At 48.0% G+C, this 12,549-nt stretch overlaps 1 pseudogene; it reads left to right on the top strand.

Annotated features, from left to right (window-relative positions):
- Nucleotides 1–2,714: 2,714 nt before the first annotated feature.
- The window catches only part of LOC101960977 (transmembrane protein 132B-like), a 30,596-nt pseudogene continuing 20,761 nt past the window's right edge, over nucleotides 2,715–12,549 (top strand).

The raw sequence follows: 12,549 nt of genomic DNA, 5'->3' as shown, positions 1-12,549 counted from the left end.
TCTTAATAAAGTAAATATAGAACTAACCTCATTAATTTACTACAGGAATTGTATCAGGTACCACAAGAAGCCCTTCTCCCAATGCTGGGAACATAGCCGAACTTTCCAGTGTAGCGGCTACTGTTAGTGTTATTATTGTCGTTAGTGGAGCTGGGATGCAGTGGAGCTGTTACTGGTCCGTGGCACCAGGGCTGCAGTGTAGGCTCTGGATCTCTGTGTCCCTTTGTGCACTCTGTGAGCCCCTCTCCTCATGCAATGGGGCTATGGGTTCCCAGCATGGGAGCCGTGGCTGCCACCTTCCCTTCTGAAAGGAGGTGCCTGGGGCCAGTGCGTCCTTGCCCCCTCCCTACCTCTGAGTCCTCTCCAGCTTTCACTGGGTCCTTGAGACCGGAGCTAAGAGAGCTGCCATTGAGAGACCCTGGCCATCTGAGTGACAAGAAGGGGGAAGAAGGACCATCTGGAGCACTCAGGGCCGCTGGGGCCTAGGCCTGAGGATTCCTCTGTGGCCACGACATGTGGAACCACCTCATCCTGAGAGAGCCCGCAATGCTCACAAGGCATTGAGGCCTACTGGGCTCGCTCTACTGACCATGTTCCCTATCCTGCCAGGTCCTTTTCCACTGGCACAACTGTCACAGTGGCCACGTCCACTTGGTACATAGCCCTCCACTCCTCCTAACCCTGGGCAAAGCACGAGCCTGTTCCCAGAACAGTGTTGCCTCAGTGTTCAGATCATGCAGTGGGTTCCAGTGTGTGTACAAGGTTCTGCAACCATCAGTGCTAATTCTCGAATGTTCACGTCACTCCCACCACACAGACCATACCGCCCAGCGACCCCCACGCCATTCATCCTCTGCTCCCTTCACAGCCACTGATCCACATCCTGTTTGTTCCGGACATTTCACACACATGGAATCAGCAGATGTGTGTCCGGGCTTATTTCTCTAAATGTAATGTTTTAAGGCCTGTCCCTATTGTGGTCTGTCAGTTCATCCTTCTCATGACTCATTGGCGTTCCATTGGACAGGCCAGATTGCGGGGCAGCCCGTGATGGAATCTCCTTAGAAACCTGGCACTTACCTTCACTTTGGGCATGTGCACAGCTCTTGGACGCGCATGGCCATACTTATGCATTCCCAGGAACATGCTGCAGTCTTCCAAAGCCCTAGGACATCTCCTTGCCCATCTCTCCCCTTTAAGCTATTTGATGAGGTGCTCTCCAAGCCTCAGAGAGCTGTGTAGGTGAACAGTCGCCTGTAATTGCTTTTGACAAACATCTCCAGGGAGAAGATGATCCCAGAGCCAGGCTACATACAGCCTTGCCAGTGGGGTGCTCCAGGGAACCCACAGACAAGGTGTGTACCATGGGTGGTTTGGGAATGCGGGTGGGAAAGGTCTCCAGTGGGGTTCTCCTCTCTGTGGTGCCCACACTGCTGGTTTTTACTGGGAAGGTGGCGTCATGCTTCAAAGCCATCACAGAGCTGGAGAGTGGGGGAGTGGCCTCAAGTTAAAATGCCACCAAGGTCTCTGTGTTTGACCAGGACCTGGCCCTCTATTTCTTATATAAATGCTCTCCCAGTCATAAAAGTGTTTGGAGTATCTCCAGAGCCCAGGAAACGTTATTTTGACAGTGTTTGCCAGTTTCCTTGTGACTTTTATGGAGAAGAGAGTTTTCTGATGGCCTCACTGTGACTTTGCCCTTGGTGTTGCCTTCATGGGACGGAAGGGCCTTCCACAGAGGAGTGTGGAGATGCTCTCTAGGCATCAGACCTGGGGCTTCCGCAGATGGAGCAGAAAAGACTTGTTCTGTGGTTGGTGGTGGATGTTTAGCAGTTTCCACAACCAGATCATTGTTTTATGTAATATTGGACGTGGTAATTGCTCTCTCAGTGTGCCAAGGGTACATAGGGACCTGCTTTAGGATTTTAGAGAGGCTTAACTTATTTAAATTATTTTGAAATTATTTTTTCAAGATCCCATCCCAAGCTGGGTGTGGTGGCGCACACCTGCAATCCCTGTGGCTCAGGAAGCTGAGGCAGGAGGATCACAAGTTCAAAGCCAGCCTCAGCAATTTAATGATACTGGAGGCAGCCTAGTGAAACTCTCTGTCTCAAAATAAAAAATAAAAAGAAAGGGCTGGGGATGTGACTCAGTGGTTAAGCACCTCTGGGTGGAATCCCTTGCAACAAACAAACAAACAAACAAACAAAAAACCCCACATCGATTAAAGAACACATGTCAAAACAAGAAGGTTGACTTACCACCCTGTTGAATTGGGCCGCCACCTTTCCCATGTGTTCCTTATAAATTTGATATTTTCTCTTGAAAATTAGTTATTATTTGCAGGTTTAATATCACTGCAAAGCAAATCATGTTTAAAATGGTACTAAAACTCATACTATATTGGGAGGGTAGTTGGGGAAGCACAGAGGATATTATTTGCATGCCAGTCATTTAGAACACCGCCCGCCTCCTAGTAGCTCAGTCTCAGTGGCCGCTGTGGTTGTCATTCAAGGCCCGCCCTCTCTCTTGCCCATCTCCAGGTTTGGAATGGAGAGTGGGGGGCCAACTGAGGACACGGAGTGTGGGACCTGCCTAGTGCATGGGCTGAGGCAGGGACTGAGGAGAGGAGTGATGGGCGATGGCTTGTTGGACCCTCCTGGGGAGCTGAGCCGATGCTGTGGACTTTCACTGCTGAGCTGAGTTGTGCGGCCATGGCGGCCTGTCTGCTTGGCCTTCTTCTCCAGCCTGGTGTGGAAGTAGTTTCTCCACCGTGGTCCCTGCATTAGCCTTGAGGTGGTTTTTTAGCTCATTTGTTGAGTGAACATTCTGAGCTCTACTGTAGCAGCTGCATGGAGGGCTGTGCTCACGGCACTTTCCGCCCCAAGGTGGGCACAGATGGCCTATTCATGTCCATAAGCTCCCTGTGGAGTAGGGGCTTGTTTGTCCCCGTTTTCAGACCAGGGAACCTCTGCATGGGAGCTAACGTGGGGCAGAAGCTGCCCAGACTGTGATAAGGCTGGATTGTGCAGGGGACAGAGAGAAGGGGACAGGAGAAGGACAGGGAGGTGGGCAAGGCCCAGGTGGCCCTCCTCAGTGAGTGGGACCCTACCTTAAGAACATTGGGGCAATTTCCAGGAGTTTTCATCTGGCAGAGAGATAGTCTGGGTTGGAGATCTTGAGCCCTGTGAAGAGAGACCCAGAGAGAACCCTGGGGCCAGTGTAGCTGTCCAGGCCAGAGGCACTGGGAGGGCAGAGGAACTAAGAGAGGCAACAGCAGGAAGTTGACAGATGGAGATGAATTAGGAAGACAGAACCCATGAGCCCCCAGGGGTCATCAGGGTTTGCAGGGGAATCTCTGGGGTCCCAAGAGGTGAGGGAGGGGCCACGGTGCCCAGCCCAGGTGTGCAGAGGTTTATGATGTGACGAGTTCTCCTTTGCTCTTTGTGCTGTTGTCTTTCTTCATTTCAAACAAAAATGAAGCATGTGCTCCCTGTGTACTAAGTGTGTACTAAGCCCAGAACAGGTAGTCACTGCCCAAAGGACCCTCAGAATGAGCCCTGGAGAATGCTGGGGAGAAATCCTGTGCCGGGTGTGAGCCCGACAGATGCAGGAGGTGCGGGGTGGGGGAGGAGGTGGAGGAGGGAGCAGCTCGGTGCTCCCCGAGAGGCTGGGTGCCAGGAGAGGGTCCGGCTGCGGGGTGTGGCCATCAGTCTGGCTGTACCCCACCCTCACATGGCTGCATCCCTGAAGGCTCTTAGGGCAGAGGTGGTGCTGGCCTGTCTCACCCCGCTCCCTGGGATCCAAGCTCCCTCACCAGCACCTCTTCTCTCTTTCAGGACACGGAGGTTTTCAACACTGCCATTCTCACGGGAAAGCCCGTTTCGGTCTCTGTCAAAGTCGTGGGGGTTCAAGAGGACGGTTCCATGGTGGATGTGTCAGAGGCTGTGGAGTGCAGGTCGGCCAATGAGGACATCGTGAAGGTACGTGATGGCTTCATCTGCCTGTCTCCCAAGTGCACGTGGCTTTCATGGCTCACTATGTACTAGTCTGGATATCTGGTAAGCACCCTGTGCTCCTAGGGTTGTGGACCAGAGTGACCTCACTAAGCAGCAAACGGCTGAATCAGAGACACCTGGGTCAGACAGCATCTGTGGGTGGCCAAGCTGCTCCCCTCTGCCAAGCCTGAATCTCAAGGGCAAATCTGTGCCCACGCTCAGTTCTATCTCCCTCCCCATCCTCTCTCTCTTTCTTCGTAGGGTGCTGTTCTCTTAGCATCAACAGTCCCCATACCATCTCAATTGGTACCAACTTTCTGCGCCCAATCTTTTTATTTACTAAATGTATATTCTTTAACTGCCTCGCTGTTTTGGAGTGGCTGGTTGTCCCTGCTGGTTGGCGTGTGGTGTTAATAAATGCCTCCCTGTTTCAAACTTAAAAACAGATTTGGTCTCATTACAGGATAATAAAACTCATGAGCCTGATGTACTAAATTTTTGTTAGTAACATTAAAATTAGTGACTATTAAATTTTTTAATAGCTCATCCTGTGCTACCTGCCTTAATTTGAATATAACCTGAGGCATATAGCTCAGTTGGGGAGTCTGTCCAAGGGACATTTTTACTGTGTGCTTCATTCTAATTAGCTACACTTCTGACTCCAAATTCTGCCGGGAAGCAGCCCATGTTTTCAGTTTTCCACGGTCTTCACAGGGTTCTCCTTAAACTGCTAAATCAGGTGTTTCTGCCCATTTTTTCTGAGTACGTTGGTTGCTGCTTCTTTTTGCAGCAAAGACCTGGGGAGAAGGGACTTCAGTCTTGAGGATGATCCTTCCTCCTCCGAGTGCTGAGAGAGGCCTGGAGTCAACTCTGTCCCCATGTTTTAGGAGAAGACATCAATGCCCAGCCCTCCCTTCCTCACCTTCTCCCAGCTCTGGTTCAGACGTTCAGCAAAACTGTTCATGGCCAACAGGAAGGCCTTCTGGGATTCCCCAAAGAGAAAGGGTCGTGGAGGGGTTTATTTCTCCTCAGTGCGACCTGCAGGAGGCTGTGTCTTGGTCTAGTGACAGTTTAGTAAAGAAGAAATGGTGTATTTGTGAGATCTAGTGAAAAACAAGGAGTCTGTAGGAAACTAAACCTTGGTGCCGGTGGTTTCCTGGGCTTGGAACGTTAATTCTCCATGAGAAGAAGGCTGGACCAGCTTAAGACCTGGACACATGGCCCTGCCTGGTGCCTGGAGTTGGAACAAGCCCAGGCTTTACCTTTTCAGCTCAGGGGACCAAGTGCTCACAGTAGATCATGTGCATGGATGAAAACATGGTCAATGTGCCTTTGGCCACACACACTCCTCACCCTAACCCTCCTTCCAGAAAGCAGGAGCAGACACTGGCAAATGGAGATGGCTCCCTGTGCTTATGCCATCATTGGCCCAGACAAGTGACTTCCCTCAGTGGGTTCCTTAAGCCCTCAGTCCCCTCCTGAGAGCCTCCTGTGGTGCCCCACACAGGATCCTTGTTCTGCTGCCTGGAGAGCTCCACTCAAGGGAGGCCAGTTCAAGTTCAAGTTCATGGATCCCACCCAAAATATCCTCTGTCCCTCCTGATAGATACAGTTTTGGAAGAGGACAGATTTTGCCTAATGCAGCCTCATGAAAAAGCAAGTTCTTTAGCAAATGATTGTTTACTCTTCTAGGTGTGAAATGGAGCCCACAGATCACCAAGCTCAGCCCTGCAGTAGGACAGGTCCTCTGGCTGTCCTTGCTGCCCATGTCAGTGGGCCAGACTTAATTAGATAGCTGGGATTCACACTCTGTGGCTTCACTCTTAATGTTTGCAGTTAATTTTGCCATGATTCTAAGATGGATGGAAGTGTCCACAGAGCCCTGTGCTGGCCTCAGCCTGAAACCAGGGACAGCCCTGGACATTGGCACATTTGTTAGTACCCTCAGGAGAGCCCCTCCATCTGTGCGGCTGCTGCTCAGCCACTCCTTCACAGCACAGGGAACACAATAAAGCCCTAAGGATGAGTTTACTTGGTCCTTAAAGATCTGCATGCACTGGGGGTTCAGTGGCCTGAGTCTGGGATTGAGATGGCAAGGAAGTGGGAATTCAGGAAGATGCAAATTATGGCAATGCACAAATTAGCTTCTTCAACCTGGGATGAAATGACTTTCGAAGGACAGAATCTAAAGGCATAAATATTTTAAATATCTGGAACCTGACCCTAATTGGGCAAGATTGGAGGGGATAAATGTCAAATTTTAAGTCACAAATTACTCTGAAGTTAAAAATAAAAAAAAAGTAGGGGATGCAGCTTGAGAGTGTGTGTGTGCGTGCACACCTGTGTGTACGTGCATTGTATACGTACACGTGGCTGGCTGGCTTTTATTCTTTAATTGTTGTGGTCATGTAAAAGTGGACAAATTGGCACAGAAATTTGGATTTCCAGTTTCTGATGAAAAATCATGAGATAATGTGGTCCTGGGCCTTGGGCCCATGTGGGCTGCACCTGGAGTTGAGTAGAGGAGACCTTTTGTGTAAGGCTTGCACCTCGCAGCTCACCACAGTCCCCACTACTCCCTCTTGTCTCCCCCAAGGAGGTGGAAGGACATTTGCCACCTCAAGTCATACTTACGAGGCTGGCTTTCCGATCTTAGATTTTAGATGAAAGTGAGTTTTTTTTCTCATACTGTGGTCTCAAAAAAGAGAAAGGAGCAACAAATGATCTACTTCATTCTGTCATTCTTCAGGCCCTAAGAGGGCACCGGAAAATTGGATTGTGTTCTGCCAAAGAATGTCTGGGTCGCCAAGGGTTCTTGAAATCAAATCACAGGAGGAAAGACTACAGCAAGGGCGACTGTTTAGCCTGGTGATGAGAAGAAGAGGCCCCAGGGTGAGGTGGTGACAGCGCTTTTATGTCTTTCAAGGGCCATCATGTGGAAGAGGGAGATTTGTGCTTTTTGTATTCCTAAAGTGGCAGTTAAAAAGGACCATTTTCAGTTCAAAGTAAAGGAAGGACTGCAGAGGTGGTGAGTTCTTTGGTTAAGCATTCAGACAGATGAGGTTCAGATCTTAACTCCACCTTCCTTACCACCGGACCTTGGGCAAATCGCTAAACTTCTGTGAACTCAGATCCTTATCTACAAATGGGGATGATAACGATATGGTGGAAAGTTACCTTCTATAGAGATTTGTTTTAATGTCATTGTGTCAGGTAGAAAGAACCACAATCAAAATAGTCCTGGAAAGCCCATTAGAGGAGACCTGGCCTTTTGGAAGTTCAAAAGACAGTTGATTAAAAAAATGTTTTCCTTGCTTTAAGCCACAGGCATAGGACAAGGGTTAGTTTAAAGGAAATGGTGTGGAGGGTGTGTGCTCAGGTAAGCTGGCCTTGGGCAGCCGCCTTTTACTCTCTGTGTCTCCTGGTGGAGGTTTCATCCGGTGGCAGCCCAGCTATTCTGAGTATGTGTAATTGGATTTCTGTTTGTTAGAACTGTGTGATGAAGTCCCAGCGTGAATTTGGGGAATAATTGAATGAGAATGTACAACTAAAGGAAGTCACAAAGTGTTTGAGCCATCATATGTCAATGTTGCACTGATAGATGTACAAATTTAGATCCACGCGCATACGCATATCCATGATCACGTCTACAAATCTTAACCTCTACTTGGTTGTAGGGCCGCAGTATCTATGGCTGTGTCTATGCTGTTCCCAGCCCTGAGCACAGTGTCTGGAACAAGTAAATGTTGGTTACATATTCAAACAAATGAATGCTAGGGATTCCTGGAGGTGGGAGGAGATACCATGCATGAGTGGCTTTCTTGTCTTTGTGGACATCTCCACTGAATTTCCTGTTACTGGAAATCTTCAAAGAGAGGTGGAGAGAGCTCTAAAGCCATAGGACTTGGTGATAGTGGACATGTGGGCCTGGCCTGTGGTCCACCTTATTCTGCCCTCTTGAGGATATTCCATTCTGTAACACGTCTTGATCATCTGCTTGTGGAGGGCAGTGCGTATAGAGCCCCAGGAGCTACCAAGGTGGAGTGCATGTGACGTGTTCCCTTAGCAGTTTTCAACAGCACGTGAGTATTAAAGGGGCACAACTGGTTGAGCATTTATTAAGTGCCAGGTACTACCACAATAAGGACATTAGTACTGTTGTTTCACTTTATTGTCACACGGACCTTTAAGCTAGGAACTATCAGGGCCTGGAGTTTGCACACGAGGAAACAGCAAGTAGAAGGGCAATGCCACTCCTTGCACTCTAGTGGATATGGGGGTAGATCCCTTCCAGGACCCTCAGACCCACGCATCCTGAGTGTCACTCTAATGTCATATACCACACTGTGTGGGTGAGGTGGCAGGGACAGTCAGGGAGTCACTTGATGATGGCTTACTCTGGATCTACAAAGGACCTGTTTCCGCCCACAGCACCTGGAAGGTTTGTGTGTTAGTCCCTGTGGTTGCTGTAGCAGGTCACCATGAACTTGGTGGCTGCCCATGGTTCTGGAGGTGGGAAGCCTGTGAGAGGCTGGTAGAGCCACCTCCTTCTCCAGCTTCAGAGGCAGGCTGCCTTCCTAGCTCATGTCCTCCTCCATCTCAAAGTCAGCAGTGACACCTTCACCTCTCCCCATGGCCCCTGATCCCATCACCACGTCCTCTTCTCTAACTGCAGCCCTCCTCTACCCCTCACGAAGACCTGCCCAACAACCACCCCAGTCTAGGTCCTTAAAGGCATCTGTGACATTCCTTTGCTACACATGTTGCGTTCCTAGGGCTGTTGTCACAGGTTATACAAATGCGGTGACTTAACACATGGAAATTGTTCTCTTGGAGGCTGGAAGTCTAAAATTAGGGCATTGACAGCCCCACTCCCCCCAGTGACTCTAGAGAGGGTCCATCCTTGCCTTGCACAGCTTCTGGGGGCTCTGGGCATTCCTGGGATTATGGCCTCCTCACTTTAATCTCTACTTCTCTTCTCACCTCTTACCTGTGTCTCTGAATGACCTTCCTTTATCATACTGGTGCTTGTCATTGCATTTGGGGTTACCTTAATTCAGGATGATTTCTTCTTGAGATCCTTAAAGTTTACCTCTGTCAACCCCTTGTTCCAAACAAGGTTGTGTTTTTTTGCACTTGCAGTTGTCTTGGGTCAGTGGATTGTGGCTTCCAGAGCCACCGAGGCCAGTCGAGTTTCTCAGCAGGAGATGAACTTGTGCATGCTCCCAGAGAAATAAATATAAGTTTATGTGGATCTCGAAATTGTGCCTCCAGCCTGTGGCTGCTGTGAGTAAGTGTCTGGCCTTTAGGTATCAGCTGGACTCATAATAAGGAGATGTTAAAGGGCCAATAGTAGAGCACTAACATGTGAGAGCCTTACCTGCCCAGGAAGGGTCTCATCTCCACAGGTGACCTGGGAGGGGTCAGGTCAGACATCGGGTGTCAGAAGAAACAAAGTCTGCTGCTGAGCAGCCTGTGGGCTGCTGGTCACCAGACAGCCTGGAGGACTCAGTCAGCACCTTGGAGAGCAGCCTCACTTTTGGGATCACTGTATCCTTATGAGGGCTGTGAGGAGTTTCTCCAAGAGGCTGGAGTTTCAGACAGGACGGTCTGGATGATGGTGTGTTCACATGGGAGCCCTTACAGACATGACATCACTGACAGGCCCCTCACCCTTCGGGTTCAGATGTGAGGGGTTCTGGTCAGGGCAGCAGGTCTTGGGCTCAGGCAGAGCTAAGTTGTATGCCTGGGTTGATGTGGATTGTTTCTGTTGTTGTTGCAGATAAAAGAAAGCCTGATCCAATGACCCCTGGCTAATGCTAATTTTACTTGGAAGAACACAGAGAAAAATTCCAAAAGAGGTTGCAGGCCATCCTTTCTCGTTTAGCAATGATTCACAAAAATTCCTCCCAGATCCACGGATACTCTATTTCTGGCATGAATTTCCCTCCTTCATGCACTGCCAGGAGCCATGCAGCTCAGAAGAAGTCCTCAGGCTGTTTGGATGTTATTGCCTAATTTTGTCCTTCTTTATGCTGGTAATTTGGACTTTCATTGTTCCATTCTAATTGGAGATGTGTCATATATTTCCTGTTGGCCAGGGATGGGCACTGCTGCCTTCTCAACATTTTGTTCCTGTCAGCTTCATTATGATTTCAATATTAATTAGATCATTTGTTCTTCTCGTCTTTGGCATCTCTAATTAAGAACTAACATCCTGGAATTGTTTCTGCATAATTCAAGGAGATCTTGGACAATCCCGCATGAACCTGCACACCTCTGCCTTCACTTGCCAAGACGCATGCCCGTACCCCCTCCTCCTCCTGGGGACCCTCATCTGCTCTTCCCTGGCCAGGCCCTGCTTGCTACAGGGTTGGGGTTTGCTGGAGATGTGGGGCTGTGACTGTGCTACAGATTTCAGGCCTGGTCAGGTACAATCCCTAGTTTCTGGTGTCTCCTGGGGACATATTTATTCTTTGTTCAGTACAAGGGAAGGGAGCCCTCCATTGTGCTTTGGTTCTTGATTCACAATCTAAACCCCCATCATGTAGCTTTGGTGGTAGGGAGGGTTTGTCGGCTTCACTGAGCTTCCAGAAGAAACTCAGAGGAGCTAAACAAAGTTCGTAAATTAACTGGATCACAGAGCAGTGAGACCCAGACACAGGTAGGCATGGGTCCAGGCACAGAGGCCATGTGTTGAGGCTGCAGCCTCCCTCTGCCATTTTTCTTTCTAACAGCTTCATGACCACACAGCTGACACTCAATGAGCTGCCCATGTTTAAATGGAGAGTTTGGTACATTTTGATGGTTTTGTGGGTGCAAAAACACCACCCAAATTGGGGCAGTGATATCTTTATCCTTTGATCTTTCTTCTTGCTTCTTTATAATCCCTTCTCTCTTGCCCCTCTCCATTTGTCCCGTGTAATCACTCCCTGACAGTTAATTTTTATTTTCTGGAGTTTCATATAAATGAAACAATAAAGTATGTTTGTTATCTCCGTCTTCATTGCCCCGCTTATCTCTCTCTCTTTTTTTCCTCAGTGTAATTAACTTGAGATGTATCCTTGCTGGTATGTGTCTCCATAATTCTTCTTTAACTGCTGAGCTGCATTCTACTTTGTGAATATATCACAGTTTGTCCCCGTGGATGGACATTTGGGTTGCTCCTGGTTGGGCTAATGCTGCTGGGAGCATTCATGCAAGCTTTTGTTTGTCATTTCTGTCACTTCAAGCAGTCATTTCTCTAGGAATAGAAGAGTCTCACAATACACAGGAGCACATGTTGAACTTCTTAGGAAGCTGCCAAATTGTTTCCTGAAGTGGGTGTGGCATTTGCTTTCCTGCCATGGGTGTCTGAGAGTCCTGTTACCTCCACAGTTGTGCCAGCACTTGGTGTCATCATCCTGTTAATTTTTGCTATTCTGATGGATTCAGAGAGGTGAGCCATATTGGTTTTAGTTTGTATTTCCGGAATGATTAGTGCTGTGGAATGTCTTCCCACATGCTATTTTACATCTACAGATATTTGGTAGAGTGCTGCTCAAATTTTTTGCCCATTACAAATTTTTTAAAATGCTTGTGATTGACATTATCAGGTATGATTTGAGAGACTTCATCCCAGACTTTGACCGGTCTTTCATGATCTTTCATCTTTTGAAGAGCATAAAATTTTCACTTGGTGAGATCCAATGTATAATTTTTTCTTATATGAATTAAGCTTTTGCTGTAAAACCTAAGAAATAATTGCCTCATCCACGTTCACAAGATTTTTCTCACATATTTTTCTAAATTTTCTAAATAGTTCAGCTGGTACATTTAGGTCTGTGATCCATTTTTTGAGTCAATTTTCGTGAATGTGAGGTAAGGGTCTAAATTTTTCTGTTTAGCATGGAATTTCCAGTCATCTCAGCACCATTTGTTTTGTGTCATTGAAGACATTCCTTCCATGTTGAATTATCCTGGAGCCCTTGTTCTCTGTAAAGAGAGCTTTATTTCTGCCTTTCTTGTCTTGGTGGCTTATTTTCTTGCTTAATCACCCTGCTAGGCTTGCCTTTAAAGAATCCCTCACAAAGCCTTGACCAAGTGCATGAGTGGGTGTCCTCCCTCAGCCCTGATCCTGGGGAGAGGACGTTCTCCTGGCTCCAGTAAGTTTAGCTCTAGCAGTTTCTGTTGCTCTGCACATGACTTTCATTGAGTGTGAGGAATTTTTCTTCCAATCCTGTTTGTTTGTTTCTGTGTCTGTTGAGATGACTGCATGGGTTTTGTCCTTCGTTCTATGTGGGGGTATAAGGCTATTTATTAGAGAAAAAGAGCTTTGAAGTATTTCAAAATTCTTTTTTCTTGATAAAGTGGGAGATGACAGCACCGTGGGCCAGCTCTTTTTGGGTTGTTTTAATTTTTATATCTAAGTTAAATTCTTGCTTGTTTGTTCCCTAATTCCATAGGAGGATGGGGAAGTTGCACCAGTACTGTCTTTGGTTATTTAACAATGCTGAGAAGGAAACGCTCTGGGAGCTGGTTCCTTGGTTAGCTGATGAGCTCCAAGTTCCCA

This window comes from Ictidomys tridecemlineatus, chromosome 1, assembly GCF_052094955.1.
Source record: "Ictidomys tridecemlineatus isolate mIctTri1 chromosome 1, mIctTri1.hap1, whole genome shotgun sequence".
In the NCBI taxonomy this organism is placed as follows: Eukaryota; Metazoa; Chordata; class Mammalia; order Rodentia; family Sciuridae; genus Ictidomys; species Ictidomys tridecemlineatus.
The sequence above is the reverse complement of the archived record's forward strand: the minus strand, read 5'-3'. Positions and strand labels throughout refer to the sequence as shown.